This window comes from Hemitrygon akajei, chromosome 32 (assembly GCF_048418815.1).
Source record: "Hemitrygon akajei chromosome 32, sHemAka1.3, whole genome shotgun sequence".
Lineage (NCBI taxonomy): Eukaryota > Metazoa > Chordata > Chondrichthyes > Myliobatiformes > Dasyatidae > Hemitrygon > Hemitrygon akajei.
In genome coordinates, this window is record NC_133155.1 from 15696966 (window position 1) to 15714426 (window position 17461).

At 41.1% G+C, this 17461-nt stretch overlaps 1 protein-coding gene across 1 annotated transcript in view; it reads left to right on the forward strand.

Annotated features, from left to right (window-relative positions):
- The window catches only part of zbtb8b (zinc finger and BTB domain containing 8B), a 367049-nt gene that overhangs the window by 100491 nt on the left and 249097 nt on the right, over positions 1 to 17461 (forward strand). The window contains exon 3 of the mRNA XM_073034469.1: positions 83 to 237. The gene's annotated coding sequence lies outside the window, so the exon portion shown is untranslated. The remainder of the gene's footprint in view (positions 1 to 82; positions 238 to 17461) is intronic.

Here is a 17461-nt window from a genome sequence, read left to right on the forward strand (position 1 = left end):
TACTTTTATTCATTTACTGGGTAGGGGGTTTGATAATAAGGTCAATGTGTATTCCTCACCCCTAATTTCCTGTTGCCTCCAGAAATCAGGTAACACGATCGAGGACTTCTCCCAGCTTAGTCATTCACGCTTCTCCGCTCTCCCATCAAGCAGAAGATAAAAAAATCTTGAGAGCTCTAGGACAGTTTCTATTCTGCTGTTATCAGACTCTGGAATGGACTTCTCATCTGCTAAAAAGTAAGTTTTTGAACTTTTGATCCCCAATCTACCTCATGGTGGCTTTTGTACTTTGGATGTCTACTTTCACGATGCTTCCTCTGCTCTGTTACACTATATTCTACATTCTGTTTTCACTTTACTACTTTGATGCATTTATGTATGGGCAGGGTCTGTCAGGATCGCGTGCAAAACAGATCCACGTGTCACTAATAAACCAACTCCAATACCTTGAAGAGGTGGTAGTGAATCACACTCCTGCATCTGTGCAGTCCTCATGGTGAACATACCAGGACTAGGATGAGGCCTAGTGTTTGGGGTTCCATCATCGGCAAGTCTGGAGTTTGAGGCTTGGGAGCTTTGGGACCTCTTTTCATCGCCGCCAGTGAGCCCTGGGGTCAATATCAAAGCCCGAAGGTCTATCGGATGCCCAGAAGTTGAGGTTTGATGGCCAGAGCCCTGAGTCTGCGAGTCATCAGGGGAAATTGAAGGGCCAATGTCTGCGAATCTGTGAGTCCACTGGAGACTAGGGGCCGAAGGTTGTAGATGACCTGTCCTGTGTCCTGGGGTTGGAGGAGGGAGTGTGTGTGTGTTTTGCACCTTGAGTTGCTGTTGTTACTTTGTTGCTTGTTGTGTTGTGCCAAGCATGGTGGGCTTGCTATGTTGGTGTTGAAATGTGTGGGGACTCTTGCAGGCTGCCCCCAGCACATCCTTAGGTTGTATTGGTTGCTAACGCAAATGATGTATTTCACTGTATGTTTCCATCTACATTTGATAAGTAAATGAATCTGAATCTGACTTGGTCAAAAAGGTGGACTTTATAGCAAAGCTGGAAGCCTGAAATATAAACAGAAAATGCTGAGGTAGTACTCAACAAATCAGGCAGCACTGATCTGAAGTGTTTGCTCTATTTCTCTCCTCACACACACATTTTCAGACCTGAAGAGAATTTCCAATGGATTTTGAGATAGGCCTTAACGGAAGAAAGGAAGATTTGGTGGTGGGGAGCATGACTCTGGATGGCCTTAAGAACAACCATCCATGGTGGGGCAGACTGGGTGAAGTGCAGAAAATGAAGAAAGGATGGAGGAACAGAGTTCATGGAGGACTGCAGAGCTAGAGGAAGTTACTGAGATAGGAGAACCTGAGACAATAAAGTGCAAATATGAAGATTTCCAACTTGTTCACCAGTCAGGCCCAGAGCAATGCGTAAGTAGAAATCAGAGAGGACTAGTTCAAAATCCCAGTGCTGTATATGATGACATATATGTACTCTTATAGTAAATTTACCTTATTATCAAAGTACATATATATCAGCAGATACAACATCGAGATTCATTTTCTTGCAGGACAGGGTAGGATTATGGGAGACCAGTTAGATGGCTTTTGTTTATTGAAGATTGATGGCCAGACAATTGGTTTTACAGTACAGAAACATTGGGGAAATTGAAGGTGGTGGTGGAGAAATGGGGATGATTGGTCATCCATATGCAAGAGCTATGCTTTCGATGATGTCATGTAAAAGAAGGGGGAGGGTCAGTGATAAAGCTTGGGAGGGGTGGAGATGTGGATGTAGGTATGGATGGAGGTTGCTTCTAAGCCAAGAGGTAGGTTATTATATGATACTGAAATGGAATGGATGGAGAGACCTTGAAGTGCATATACACAGATTACAAACCTTAACCAGGACAAATCTTTAAAATAATTAATTAATATTGGGTTCTTCCTTTTATCAGCTGAGTATAAGATCAATGAGGTTGTGGCTGGAACTGCAGACAACAGCCAGAAAGACCAGTGCCTGAATCCTGTGTACTCACATCTGAATAATTCACTTTCTTCACCCAGCGTCACTCCCCAAGGCTCAGTCTATAATTATGAGATTGCTGGATATTAAGAGCATCAAGGGCTGTGGACTTACACAGGAAAATGGCACTGAGGTAAAGAAAAAATCAGAGATGATTTTTGAAGGGGAGAACAGGTATGAAGAGTTACGATTGTATACTGGAGAGGAGACTTACAAGGGTGTTGCTAGGATTGGGAAATATCAGCTCCAAGAAAGTTGGATAAGGTGCCATTGCTTTCTTTAGAAAAGAGGAAGGTAGAGGAAGACTTAAGGTATACAAAACTATGAAAAGTTTTGAAAGAATAAGTAGAAAGGATATAAATGGGATTTTTTTCTTCTAATAGAGATCTGACCGTAGAAACAGAAAGTCTTTTCAGATTGAAGCAGTTTTTCAATGTGAACTTGTAGGGCCTAGTGTTAGAAGCTGAGTAACTCTTCTTCAGTTGGGATTGACACAATGGGCTGAATAGCCTTCTTCTTTACACAGAAATCCGTGAATCAATACCCAAGTTAATGATTGAGGAGGAAAGAGATACACTATTTGAGTATTCCAGACAGACAAATAAAAAGTGTTAAAAAGGGAATGTTGGATCAAGATTGGCATGTGCTATTAAGACTGCTGTTCAAAATCAAAACACCAATATAGATTGCTGGAAATGAGCAGCCAATTTCTGTGTTAGAAGAGAAAAAAAACCTTTTTTTCAGGAAATTGTGTTCATAGAATACAATTTCTGTCTTACATATAATTAAAATGGGTTTAATCTTATAGCTTTCCGATGTATCCAAAAAATAAATATATCCAAGAGATATTTATTAATTTTAAACACAAATTAACAAGGAAATATGGGAGGTAACACTTATTGACCCACAGATATTTTATTGTTACATCCATAACATGCAGGGAATATTTTATTTATTTGCATGCTCATTAATCTGATCACGCTGCCGTGATGGGACTGATAGATGTAGTTATTAGATGGAACCGTGGAACTGAAGGCTTTGCTAATTCTGTTTACATTATGCAAGAGCTGCTACTCCAATATGCTAGAAGACTGGTAATTGAGGGCCTATAAGCTGTAGTGTATTTAATATTTCAGTAATATATTGTTTGATTAAGTATTCTTTGTTGTTTACATAATTCATTATGGGTTACATGTAAAAGTACGTGATTGGCATATGTCATTATGCCACCATGTCATAAGTGAGCTCCTCACTAAAGAAAATAAATGTAAAGGTAAATGTACTTAAGTTATCTCCAGCTCCCACATTTTTCTTTCAATTAGTTTTATGTTTTGGAGTTACAAAACACAACAGCAGCAATGAGGAAATTTTAAAATAAACATGAGACGACTACCTACTTGTTGATGTACAGCATGTTTTTCTTAATAAAGTGGAGAGGGAGAGAGATTTGAGTTAAAAAACACAGCACATTATTTTTCTTAGCAAGGGGAGAGAGATAGTCTGGTTTAAAAAAAAAATAAGAAAATGGACAAAATTTGCCGATTCATAAACAGTGAATACTCGTGCGAAAAATAATAAATTGAAAACAGAAAAGACAAATGGTTGGCTATTTTGAAAAGCTAGATGCATTCAATTTCACAAAGGGTACCTTAATGAATTGAGCAGTATTTTCAAGCAAATGGAATAGCTGATGAGAAACGAGTGCCAGTTTTGCCACCTGAGTGCAGTTGTTGGAAGAACATACAGTTTGCTGAGAAGTTTGCCTGCTCCAACCAAACCAGCCGAAATGAGCTTTGCTGATATCGTGAATGTAATGCAGGAAGGTTTAGGACTAAAAACATTGCTGATTGCGGAATGCTTTAGGTTTCATAAACAGAATCAAAAGGCAGGGGAGTCCATTTCAGCTTACCTGGCTGAATTGAAGAGATTGTCTGAACATTGCCAGTTCAGTGATGGGCTTAATGATGCACTGAGAGATCATTTAGTTTGTGGGATCTTACAAGAAAGCATTCAAAAATGGCTCCTAACTGAAGCACAACTCACAGTTAAAAGAACAGTTGAAATCACTGTATGAATGGAAAAAGCAGACAGACGTATTTGAGTTGCAGTCTGGAATGAAATTGCAATGTCTAAAAAAGCCAGCCTGGCCAAACAAAGTGTGTTACCATTGTGGCAGGGGCTCACATACACCAGACCAATGCAGGATTAAAAACAAAACTTGCAGAAAATGCAACAAGTGGGACAAATACGCAGTTGTGAAAACTAACAAGAGACAAGCAACACACACAAAATGCTGGTGGAACACAGCCGGCCAGGCAGCATCTATAAGGAGAAGCACCGTCAACGATTCGGGCTGACAAAGGGTTTTGGCTCGAAACGTTGACAGTGCTTCTCCTTATAGATGCTGCCTGGTCTGCTGTGTTCCACCAGCATTTTGTGTGTGTTGCTTGAATTTCCAGCATCTGTAGATTTCCTCGTGTTTGCAAGAGACAAGCAATATGGCTTATACCAGAAGTGAACGGCAAATTAATTAAAATGGAATTGGACACTTGCTTGGCTGTTTCAGTCATTCCACAAAATGAGTTTGAATGGCATTTCTTTCTTTTTCAATATTTTTATTAATTTTCACATAGAAGAATACAGAGTACATGAGGATGTATATTATGAATCAAAGAAAAAGATAGAATAGTACCAAATACATTATATTTAAATCACACTTGCAATCGCTGTACCCTATATTCATAATCAAACAAGTACATTAATTAAATTGTAATTTGAATTGAAATAATTTTATTAGAAAAAAAGAATCTAAACCCACTACCAAGATCAAAGCTGTTTGGTAAAGAAAGAAAGTCGGAAAAAAATCCTTATCGCATAGTGATTTATGATATTAGCCAACATCTGTACTTTAATACCAAATCAAAGGTTTTGAAAGTAGTTCAAAAATGGTCCCCAGAATGTTTGAAAGTGTTGGTTAGAATCAGAAATTGAACAACGGATCTTCTCTGAATTTAAGCATGACATAACATCACGTAACCATTGAGCATGAGTAGGCGGAGCAACATCCTTCCATTTAAGCAACACCACCCTCCTAGCTATAAGAGAAATAAAAGTCATTATATGCAAATCTGATGTCTCCAAAGTTATGCCTTTTTCTCCAACAATACCAAACAAGGCAGTCAAAGGATTAGGCTTAAAATTTTCTTTAAAAAGTACAGAAAAAGTTTGGAATACTTCCTTCTAGTACTTTGAAAAAGAAAAAAATTATTGAAAAAGAAGGATGGCATTTTCAAAGATATTGAGCTGAAACCTGCAGATATCCAACTAAGAACTTATACTGCAGAAAAGAAAACGCCTGTGGAAATGACATTCATAACAGTGAAATGCAATGAGAACAAGCCAAATTGGGCTTGTAGGTGTTAAAAACAGGAGGACCAGCATTGTGGGCCATGATGAGCTGAGAAAACTACAGTTTGATTGGAGATCCATCCACCATTTGCATGCTACATCCCTTGCAATAGAGTCAACTGAAATCCTATCAAGGAAGGAATTGGATGATGCCATAGCAGTGTTCAAGAATGGCATTGGAAAACTCAAACATGTCAAGGGTAAAATAGTGTTAAATGAAAATGCCACACCCAAGTTTACAAAGCCCATCCAGTTCCTTATACCATCCGTGATAAAGTCTGTGAGCTATGTAGATCGCAAGGAGGCTGAAGGAATTCTTTGCAAGGTTGAGTGGAGCCCATGGGCACTGCCAGTGTTCCCAGCAGGCAAGAAGAATGAGTCAGTCAGGATCTGTGATGATTTTAAAGTCACCATCAACCCAGGACTAAAAATAAATCAATACCTCCAGCCCAGGATAGAGGATATATTGGCAAACCTTTCTAGAGGGAAACGCTTCAGCAAAGAGAACTTAGCTGTGGCCTACCTACAGATGGAGATGAAAGAAGAGTCCAAAGTGTTTCTCACCATAAACACCTTATCACTATAATAGGCTTATTTTTGGAGTAGCATCTGCACCTACACTCTGGCAGAAAGCTATGGGCCATGTGCTGCAAGGCTGCCCAGGCACTCAGTGTTACCCGGATATCATCATTGTTACCAGTGTGGATAAGAAGGAACATCTCCAAAATCTCAAAGCAGTGTTAAAAAGATTAGAAGATTGTGGGTTTAGAGCGTGATGCCACAAGTGTGAATTTTTAAACCGAACCTCACTTACTGTGGTCACACCATTGACACACAAAAATTTACTTAAGTGCTCTGAGAAAATTCAAGCAGTGGTGGATCCCCCAAGGCCAATGGAAGTGTCACAGTTGCAGTCCTTTTTAGGATTTGTCAATTACCACAACAGGTTCTTTCCAAACCTGGCTACTGTGCTCCACCCCTTGAATTTATTACTATGGATTGGGAAGAAATGGCAATTGACAAAGCAGTGTGAGCTGGCTTTTCAAAAGACAAAGGAAATGGTTATGTCAGACACTACACTCACATTTTATGATTCACATTGTCCAGCGAAGCTTGCCTGTGATACCTCACCTATGGTATAGATGAGGTCATGTCACATGTTATGAGTGATGTAAGTGAAAACCCGATAGCCTTTAAATCACGTTCCCTTAATGCTGCAGAGAAAAATAATGCACAGATTGACAGAGAGGCCCTGAGGCTGGTTTAGGGTGTAAAACGTTTCTCTAAGTGCTTGTCTGGGAGAGAGTTTACCCTCATTACTTATCATCAACCACAAAGCGTCCATTTTCAATCCACAGAAGGGTGTACCACCAACAGCAACAGCACAAATGCAGAGATGGGCTCTATTACAGGACACAATTACCAAGATTAAATTCAAGAGGTCAACTAATCATGGAAATGGTGATGGATTGGAGAAGGAAATACCTGAAAAATTTACAGAAGAGGACACTCCTCTTGACATATTCTCCCTAAAGCAAATGGAAAGTCTCCCTATAAACGTAGAGCAGATCCAACGGGAAAGCAGAAAAGATGCCACATTGTGCCAGATCTACATGGCAAGCCAAAATGGCTGGAATGTGTAGCAAAAATCCAACTTTCCCATTTTTACCAGCACTGGGATGAACTTACCCTTGTTAGTAGTTGCTTTATGGGGGGATTGAGAGTTGTTGTAACGTCCAAGCTGAGAGCCAAAGTGTTGGAGGAGCTACATGCCGGTCATCTAGGCGTGGTCAAAATGAAAGCATTGGCTTGAAGTTTTGTCTGGTGGCTTGGAATAGATCAGCAGATCAAGGAGCTTGCCATGCACTGTTCGGGATGCCAACATGCCCAGAAGATGCCAAGAGAAGCGCCCCTCCATCCCTGGGAACGGCCTGGGCAAAATGTTTGTGGATTTTGCCGGATCATTTATGGGCACAAATTTCTTGGTAGTGGTGGATGCAGCTTCAAGGTGGCCAGATGTGTTCCCAATAGCCTCCACTGCGGCCTCACACACTGTTGATGGGTGGAGAAGCCTCTACGCAAGGACTGGTGTTCCAGAACACTTAGTCAGTGACGATGGACCACAGATGGTGCGGAACAGTGTCAGCCATTCCTGAAAATGAATGGAGTAAGACATATTACATTAGCACCTTACCACCCAGCTACAAGTGGCTTGGCGGAAAGGTTTATTCAGAGTCTAAAGGAAGCACCGCAGGCAATGTCAGCGTAACGCACTACACCGACACTAATCTGAAGCTCGCCAATTTCCTCTTTGCATATTGCCACAGCCAAGAACTTACCAGCTATGCTGTTCCTGGATTTTCCATTGGATCTCCTCAAACCCAATCACCGAAGTAAGCAGGACAAACAGCTGAGAAAAATTGCAGGGCCTTTCAAATAAGGAGATCTGATGTTTCACTCCTGGACAAACAGTCCTGGCGAGGGACTACAGAAGTGGTCGAAAGTGGGTACTTGGAAAGATTAAGGACAAAACTGGACCACTCTCCTACACAGTGGAGATAGTGTCTGATGTCATCTGGAGATGACACATTGATCGGCTGAGGAGAGCAGATTCAATCGTTAGAGGACAAAAATGGCCAGAGATGTCAGAACCAGTTCCTACAGTTCCAGAGTCAACTCCTGCAACCACAATGGAGGAGGCCTCAGAACCTGAGATTGTTTCACAGCCACAGGTCTCACCTGCCAAGCAGAGTGGCCCCCGTAGTCAGGAAAGAGATTATCCTACAAGAGTAAGAAATCCTCCGCACCGATTAAATCTCTCAGCCTGAATGCATTATATATTGAGTTGGAGTTTATAGCTAAGTAGGGAGGAATGTGGTGTATTTAATATTTCAGTAATATCTGAGAAATATTGTAATATATTGTTTGATTAAACATTCTTTGTTGTTTACGTAATTCATTGTGGGTTATATGTAAAAGTACGTGAATAGCATACGTTATTACACCACCACGTCATGTGCACACTTCACTAAAGAAATTAAAACTAAACATACATGAGTTATCCCTGGCTGCCATGATTTTCTTTCAGTAAGATTTTATGTTTTTGAATTACAAATCAAAACATAAAGATATCAACTTACAATTCTGCATATGTTTAGCAATCTAACAATTTTTCTTTTTGTCTAAACAGCCAATGCCTTGAAATACCTCATCCCTTTTCTCTGAAGCAAGTAATGTTCTAGGTTGGAAGACTTAGTGGCATATCTGATTTATTTTCCAGAACGAAAGCACTTCTACATTAAAATTCTGGCTAGCGTTATTGTGGAACAATTCAGACTAACTAAAATGTACATGGGCAGCCTAAGGCAGTTTCACATTTGAGAAAGTGTACCATTTAGAATGGAAATTAATGTTGATAAATATTCAGTTGGGAAAACTAATCAGTTGGTTTTTTATGTGCATTGTAATCTTCTAGTGGAATATTCACAGGTGACCTTGGAGATAAATATGGCTTCAAAAGGGACAAGCCTACTCCAGTCCTTCGGAAGTTATGATTCTCGTCTGATTGGATTATTGAGGAATATTCTTGCTGAATGCCATCTGGATAAAAGCTGAAATATTTTGAAGAGAAATATTAATAATCATCTTCTGAACTGCGAAAGAATTGTTGTCTGAGCTTTCATCATTGTTCTTCAGTGCATTGGTTTCATGAATTAAGAAGAAAGAAAAACACAGAAGATCTTTTAAATTTTTAAACAGAAACACAAAATAATGGAAATAGGAACATCTCTAAGAAGATGACACAGATTCATACCCCAGGGCACTCACTACGTCAGGGTGTGAAAACCTAAAACAATAATTACCTTCAGTGCAAAAAGGACACCAGTCAGATGGTAGAAATGATTTGATCTTGGTTCACTCCTTGAAGGAATTTCTGCATTATATGTCAAGTATTTGAAAACTGTCAGAGTAAATTTTAATCAGCATTGCAGGACTGTACATTTCATTGCTTTGGGACAATGGCACTCATTATAGACATCTTGAATGGCTCTCAGCAAATGCAATCTTCACTCCATCTGCTGAATACAGCAATTACCAATGAATCAATATTTTACACTTTACTACACACAGTGAAATTGACTGAAGGAAGTGCCTAGTTCATTTGAGAACATGCCTACAATCTGTTGTTTTGCTAACAGCAAATTTCTCTCGCTGAAATCACGAATTATCTTCTACACGCATAAACTAGAGGAAGTATTAAGATCATAGATATATGTGAAATGCTGAACTCTGTCAAGATTGAGGAAGTGTAGAGCCTGACCTTTCTGAGCCCGTGTGCAGTGTTGAATGCTATGATGCAGTGGATGTGACAGAAGCCAGCAATTACCTACATAAATATAAATGATTAATGATTACGGTAAAAATTCTGCATGAAAAGCAACAGCCCTTTGAATCGGAGGAATTGATATTTTGAAGGCTCAGGTGGAGTTTTAGATTAAGCTAAAATAAATATCTTCTGTAGTTTAAAAAAAAACTTAAGCGATGAGATCACTAGAAATGGAGGAATTTCCCAGCCTTTACTGACAGGCCAATATGTTGTACTTCTAGGGGAGCACAGCGGAGCTTAGAAGCCGACTTGCTCTCTAAGCAACCTGCTTTAATCAGCGCCTCGAGAGAGGAGCTGCCTATTGTACAAGTGTGACAGTTGCTTGAAACTCATTTTTATTTGATCTTTACCATGACCAGAAAGAGCATTTTTTTTTTATCCTATCAGTCTCTTAGCTGTGCTTGGACCAGGTCCCAGCGATCGATGTCAGAATGCACTGTGTCATCTGACACACGAGTAAAATCCACCCTGACTCCCAGGAGCTCTCCTCTGATACTCTGGAGGATATTTAGCACAGCAGCTGTGGATTACTTCCTGATAGGAATGATTTGCAGAATTGAAACTTCGTGTCTGCACTTTTGTGTCCTTATCTATTAGGCCAAAATGTATAATGGATTTTAAATGCACTCCATTTAGTGCCAACGTAAAATCATTACTGTCAATACAGGACAGTCAATGTGAATAATCTTTTACTGAAACCTATTTTAAAATATTCCCAGATTTTACAAAAATTCTATAATTTGTCTTCTCTGTAGTCAGTTCAGCCTGTAATGTTAGCTGTAGATTAGTGAGTCAGACCAATCCACTGCAAATACCATCACAGCAAATCCTGATACTTTAATCGCCAGAAAACCACACAAAATAACTTTCATAGAAACATAGGAAACCTACAGCACAATACAGGCCCTTCAGCCCACAAAGCTGTGCTGAACATGTCCCTACCTTAGAAATTACTAGACTTACCTATAGCCCTCTATTTTTCTAAGCTCTATGTATCCATCCAGGAATTTCTTAAAAGACCCTATAATTTCCGCCTCCACCACCGCTGCCGGCAGCCTATTCCACGCACTCACCACTCTCTGCGTAAAAAACTTACCCCGACATCTCCTCTGTACCTACTTCCAAGCACCTTAAAACTACACCCTCTCGTGCTAGCCATTTCAGTCCTGGGAAAAAGCCTCTGACTAGCCACATGATCAATGTCTTTCATCATCTTGTACACCTCTATCAGTTCACCTCTCATCCTCCGTCGCTCCAAGGAGAAAAGGCCGAGTTCACTCAACCTATTCTCATAAGGCATGCTTCCCAATCAGGACTCACTGAATAAAACTCAGAGTAGGGAAGTGGTTGGTGTTCTCCTCCCTCCTCAGAAGCAGGTTGCACAGTGTCCCAGCTAAATTAAAAGAACATAAGACAAAAGGAACAGAAAGAGACCAGTTTAATAAGAAGGTCGCCTATCTGATCTGGACCTCAAGTTCATTTTCCCGTTTTGCCCCATAGCAGTCAACTCCCCCAAGGAACAGGCCTCACAAGTTCTGCCTCCAAGAGGGCCATTTGCGAGGAAGTGGCCAATGGAAACGCAGTGTCGGGAAGTGTATGGTCCTGCCCTTTGGGAGAAGGAATAAAAGCATAGACTAGTTTCTAAACAGGGGGGGAAATTAATGTACTTGGGAGTCCTTCTGCAGGATCCCATAAAGATTAATTTGCAGGTTGAGTCTGTGGTGAGGAAGGCAAACCCGATGTCAGCATTCATTTCGAGAGGACTAGAATATAAAAGCAAGGACGTAATGCTGAGGCTTTCTAAGGCACTATGAGTATGTTGAGCGGCTTTTGGGCCCATTAATTGAGAAAAGCCTCAGTGACCAGGAGAGCTCTCTTGGCTGGAGTCGGGGCTTTCTGCTTTGGCCCTTGGTGGGGTCACCCATACCCGACAGGTCAAAGGGGAGAGGCCAGACTAAGAGTGGGGTCAGCGGTCCTCCCCGTCCGGGGGTTCAGCTCAGGGATAACAACTGGCTGGTAAAACAATTGTTATGGAAACAGCAAATGAAGATTCCTTCTACATCTTGAAGGACAGGGGGTAACTTCACACAACTTCAATTGCCCCATCACTGAACTGTTCCCACAACCTCCAGACTCATTTTCCAGGATTCTTCCTCTCATGTTCTCGGTATTTATTGCTTGCCTGCTTGTTTATTTATTTACTTACTTATTATTTTTCTCTTTTTTTTTGCATTTGCAGAGCTTGTTTTTTGTTGCACGCTGGTTGTTTCCCGTCCTGTTGGGCGCAGCCTTTCATTGATTCTATCGTGTTTCTTGCATCTGCTGCGCTTGCTTAAAAGAAAATGGACTCGGGGTTGTTTGTACACCTTGATGTATTTGTACTTCGTTAACAAATTTAGTTTGAACTTTGAACTCTCTTGATTAGTCATCCGAGGAATCGACCCAGTGAATCTTCCCTGAACTGCCTTCAAATTAACTATGCCCCCCCCCCCCAGTACAGAGACCAAAGCACACTGTACAGTTGTAGCGATAATTCTTATGCTTGTGCTCCAGTTGTCTTCCTGTGCTGTGAATTCATGTTAACTGTCTTTCACGGGCGAGGAAACCGAGGTACTTTCTGCCGTCTCTCTCCATTTAAGCAATATTCTGCATTTTCACCAGAGTAGATAACCTCACCCTATAACAATCTGGCAAACTTTTGAGCATTTACTTGATCAAACGCTGCAGAGACATTTCTTGGAAAAGAGAACCTTCTGCTTTTTGCTGCGTTAGCTAAATTTATAAACAGACAGCTTCTGTCCCTTCAGTCCCATGGTGATGATGCAGTATTTAGCAAAACTCATTTTGAAGGCCCGTGCATACAAATGCACTATTCCGTGACTCGGTTACTTAACTAACGTACGCACTCCGGGGGTGTACGGCGCGATTTTTGTTTTGTTTTACACAGAGAGCGGTACATGCCCGGAACGTGCTGCTAGGGGTGGTGATTAAGAGATATACAATAGTGGCATTGAAGAGAAATTCAGATCGGCACCATAAATATACAGCGAGTGGCGGGATATGCATCATGTGCAGGCAGAAGTGATTAGTTTAATTTGGCTTCACGCTGTGTTCAATGCCTGTCCTCTGCAATCCTATTCAATGTTCTTATCTATATTCATAGCATATTTACACACTCTTCAGAACTGACTTCCTCACCTGTGTTATCAGCAGTTTTTTCTGCAATAAATTTGCTCCCCGCATCCGTCATTAGTATAGGTTGTAAATAGTCCAGGCCCCGGGACTCACCCTGTGACCTACCAGTCACAGTTTGCAACCTGAAAACGATTCATTTATCCTGACTCTGCAATTAGCTCGCTCACTTCCACATGATTTTCCAATCTACTCTTCCACATTTTTAAAGGTTGAACTAGAGGCTTAATGAGAAATATCCTATTTCTTATGTTCGTATATCACCAATCTTAGAGAGTCATAGACCGTTACAGCGCAAAAAAAAAGGCCCTTCAGCCCATCTAGTGCATGCGGAGCCATCCCATCGACCTGCTGTGGGACCATCGGTGTCCAGAACCCCACCATCACTGTCCATATCCAAACGCCTCTTTAACGTTGAACTTGGGCTCGCCCTTTCAAAATTGCAAACTACGAAAGAAAATATCTACATTGTAATCATCTAAAGAACGAACGGACTGGTACTTTTTGAACAATGTAAAGGCCAGGTAGATTATTTACATATAATTTTACAACTTGTATGTTGCATTGCAATCAGATGACCTTTCATATTACTAAAATCCTGTTTAGCCCTGAAAGCATTCTTCATGTAAACCCCTGCAGTGAAACTACGACCAGAGTGCTCAGAAAACATTTCGAGGCGGCATTTGTAAGAATCAAGGACGTTATCATGCATGCTGCTGTTATGTTTTGTAACTTCAAAACATTACACTAATTCAAAGGAAAACAGACTCCGAAATGCAGGTGTAAGTTCGGGATTATTTTCAGCGAGGCGCGCACGTGTTACGTGATAGCGCGATGACGTATGCAATTAATTTATTATTACACATACACATAACCCGTAATGAATTATTTTAAACGAACAAGAACGCTTAATCAACACACACACACACACACACACTCAAGTTTACTCAAACATTACTTAAATATTAAATACACAACAGTGACTACAATCAAAGGAAGAAAATAGAGTCAAAAGTTCTCTGATCTTATAGCGTTAAATTTGATCTTTATCCACACCAATGGTTAAGACTTTTTTCTGTCACTGCATTGCGTGTTCATGTTGAAAAAGCTTATGTTCAGTAACAAACTTTATTTCAAACTTTCACTAAGGGCACAACTACCTGTGTGCCTGCAAGAGCCGATAATGAAACGATCAGGAATGGGAACGTCCCTCCACTTAAGTACCTCCTGAATCGCTGAGCCACAGAAATACGATCACAGTTCACGCTCCACATAGACATCGGAAAGCACTAGGCGTAAATGAGTCCAGTATACCAGCAAAGGCAGAAAATGTGCCTGTAAAAAATTTTGAAATATTAGAGAAGGTGGGGAGACAATGGAAGAGGAAACATGATCTAAAGAAGGCGAGAGCTGATTGATGCATATTCTTAGTGGTCACTACATTGAAATCAGTATCAGTGTCCGAGACAAAAGTTTTAATATTTCTTCCTTCTTTCCCTTTTCACATCTTTGATTCTTTCATCCTGTCCACAAGATCTTAATTGAATTGAACCGACTTTTAGTTACATCCTTCATATAAGCGAGGAGTAATAATCGTTACGTCACGTCACCGTGTAAATGTGCAGTTTGTGCGTGCTGCTTTGGATTTCCAGCATCTGTACATTTTTTCATCTCTTTTTTAAAATAACAGCGGTAATGAAATGGATGCGCGAATTAGGATGATTTATGGCTCGTAGCCTAGTACAGGGGTCAGAGTCGGTGAAGTGGATTGATCTGCCTTGTAATTCATTTTTCTCCTAGTCTTTACACACACACACACACACACACACACACACACACACACACACACACACACACACACACACACACACACACACACACACACACACACACACACACACACACACACACACACACACAAATAATGTACCTTCCTAAAGGAGACAACAGTGAATCACACGTTAAACATGTGCCTATTGTGCACTGTAATTGGTTTTCCACCATCCTGCAAAAGAGTTTTTTCAAGAGACCAACAAAGAATAATATTGTCCAAGCACATCATGTGTTGGGGTATTTTCCCATCATTAATCTTCCCCATTAGGTCTGAGAGGCCTATTCTCAAGCAGAACGTTGCTCGTTTCCTCTCACTTCCAAAGTTATAACAGGGAATCTCAGCACCTCTGTAAAATTCTGCAACTGAACAGTATGATGAGATTGTCATTCTTAATGCCTTGTTAAAATCTGTGAGTAATGAGTTCCTGCATCTCAAAGTAGAATATATGCTTAGTTTACTGTGTGATGTGCCGCCTGCTTTTTTTGTCTCTAATTTTTCCTCCCTGTGAATAAACATGAAGCACCTTTCTACACCTGAGCCTGCTTGAGAACAGTCCTTCAATGTGTGGGGAGACCCCAGTGTAAGTTAATCTGTGTATCCTGAGTGTAGTGTTTCAGATACAGTGCACTGATGTAAGGAACTTAGCAGGCCAGGCAGCATCTACAGAAAAGAGTACAGTCGACGTTTCAGGGCGAGACGTCGACTGTTTATTCATTTCCATTGATGCTGCCCGGCCTGCTGAGTTCCCCCAGCATTTTATGTGTGTTGGTTGGATTTCCAGCATCTGCAGATTTTCTCTTGCTCGTCTGTGCACTGATGTTGTGTTTTCGAATCCTGAAACATTGACTCTTCATGACTACTGTTATATTATGGTCAACGTTTATTTTTAGATGAATTGTGGAATATAATGTAACACAGCAACTATCTGGTGATGAGATTATGGGAAAACTGCTTTATTTCCATCCAAGACTGCAGAAGCACAGCTCTTGCTGATAACTCTGCATCCAGAAATGCTTAATTGAATTATGCTTTTCATTTGTACATCATATTAATTTACATCATAAAAGTAGAAAGGCTGGGAAATCTAAGTAAGTGGCATTGAAGTACAATGCAAGACGCAATTGGAAACTAAAATTATAAAAGATCTTGAAATAGTGTGTGTCTGAGAAGCGTGGGGCCACTGTCTCCCGCACCATCACTGACCTCATCACCTCTAGAGATCTCCCCTCTGCAGCTTCCAACCTGATAGTCCCTCTACCCCACACTGACCATATTTCCCTCATACCCAAGATCCACAAAACTCATTGGCCCGGAAGGCCCATTGTTTCCACCTGCTCCTGTCCCACTGTCCTCGTGCCCTTCTATCTTCCCACCTGCACTTAAAGATTAACTTTGTCACATTTGTTGCCACGCTTTCGGCATCAGCATAGCACGACCACAACTCGCTAACCCTAATCCTAACCGAACGTGTTTGGAATGTGGAAGGAGTCCAGAGCATCTGGGGAAAACCCACGTGGTCATGGGGAGAATGTACAAACTCCTCACAGACAGGAACCAAACCCTGATTGATGATTGCCGGAGCTGTGAAGCAATTGCACTAATTGATACACTACTGTGTTGCCCCCCACCCCTCCCATATCAGTGACACTTTGCATACTGTTCGTCATTTCAGTTCCCCAGCCCTGACTGCCTCAGTTTTACCATGGACACCCAGTTCCTGTACATTTCCATACCCATTACGAAGCTCAAGGCTTTCTAATTCTTTCTTGACAACAGCCATGGAGCTCTACAGCACAGAAAAAAGGCCTTTCAGCCCATCTAGTACATGCCAGGATGGATTTCCAATGAGTTCCTCTCATGCGTCACTCTCCTCCATCTGGCAGAACTGGTATTCATTCTTAACAATTTATCGTTCAGTTTCTTCCACTTCCTCCAGACCAAAGATGTAGCCGTGGGCACTTGCATGGGCCCCAGCTTTGCCTGTGTCTCTGCTGGCTATGTGGAATAATCTAATTTCCAAATGCACCCCGCTAATGCACCCCAAATGTTTCTCTGATAACTGCATTTGTGCTGCATCCCGCACCCATCAATCTCATCAACTTCGCCACCAACTTGCAGTCTGTGCTCAAATTTCATTGATCCATCTCTGACACCTCCCTTCCCTTTCTTGACCTCTGTCTCCATCTCCACATGTTACAAGCCCTCTGACCCCAGTTACCTTATCTTCCCACCCTATTACTTGCAAGGATGATATTCCCTTCTCTCAGTTCCTTGGTCTTCAAACCATCTGTTCTCACAATGAGGTTTCCAATTCCAGGACATCCGAGATATCCTCTTTTTCAAAAATTGGAAATTCCGCCCCCCACCACTGCTATCGTAGAACAGGAAACATAGAACATTACAGCACAGTACAGGCCCTTCAGCCCACAATGTTGTGCTGACCTTTTACTCTTCTCTAAGATAAATCTAATCTTTCCTGCCTACATAGCCTTCCATTTTTCTATCATCCATGTGCCTACTTAGAGTACCTTAATGTCCCTAATGCATCATCCTCTACCACCACCCCTGGCAGCACATTCCACGAACTATCACTCTCTGTGTAGTGTTTACCTCTGATATC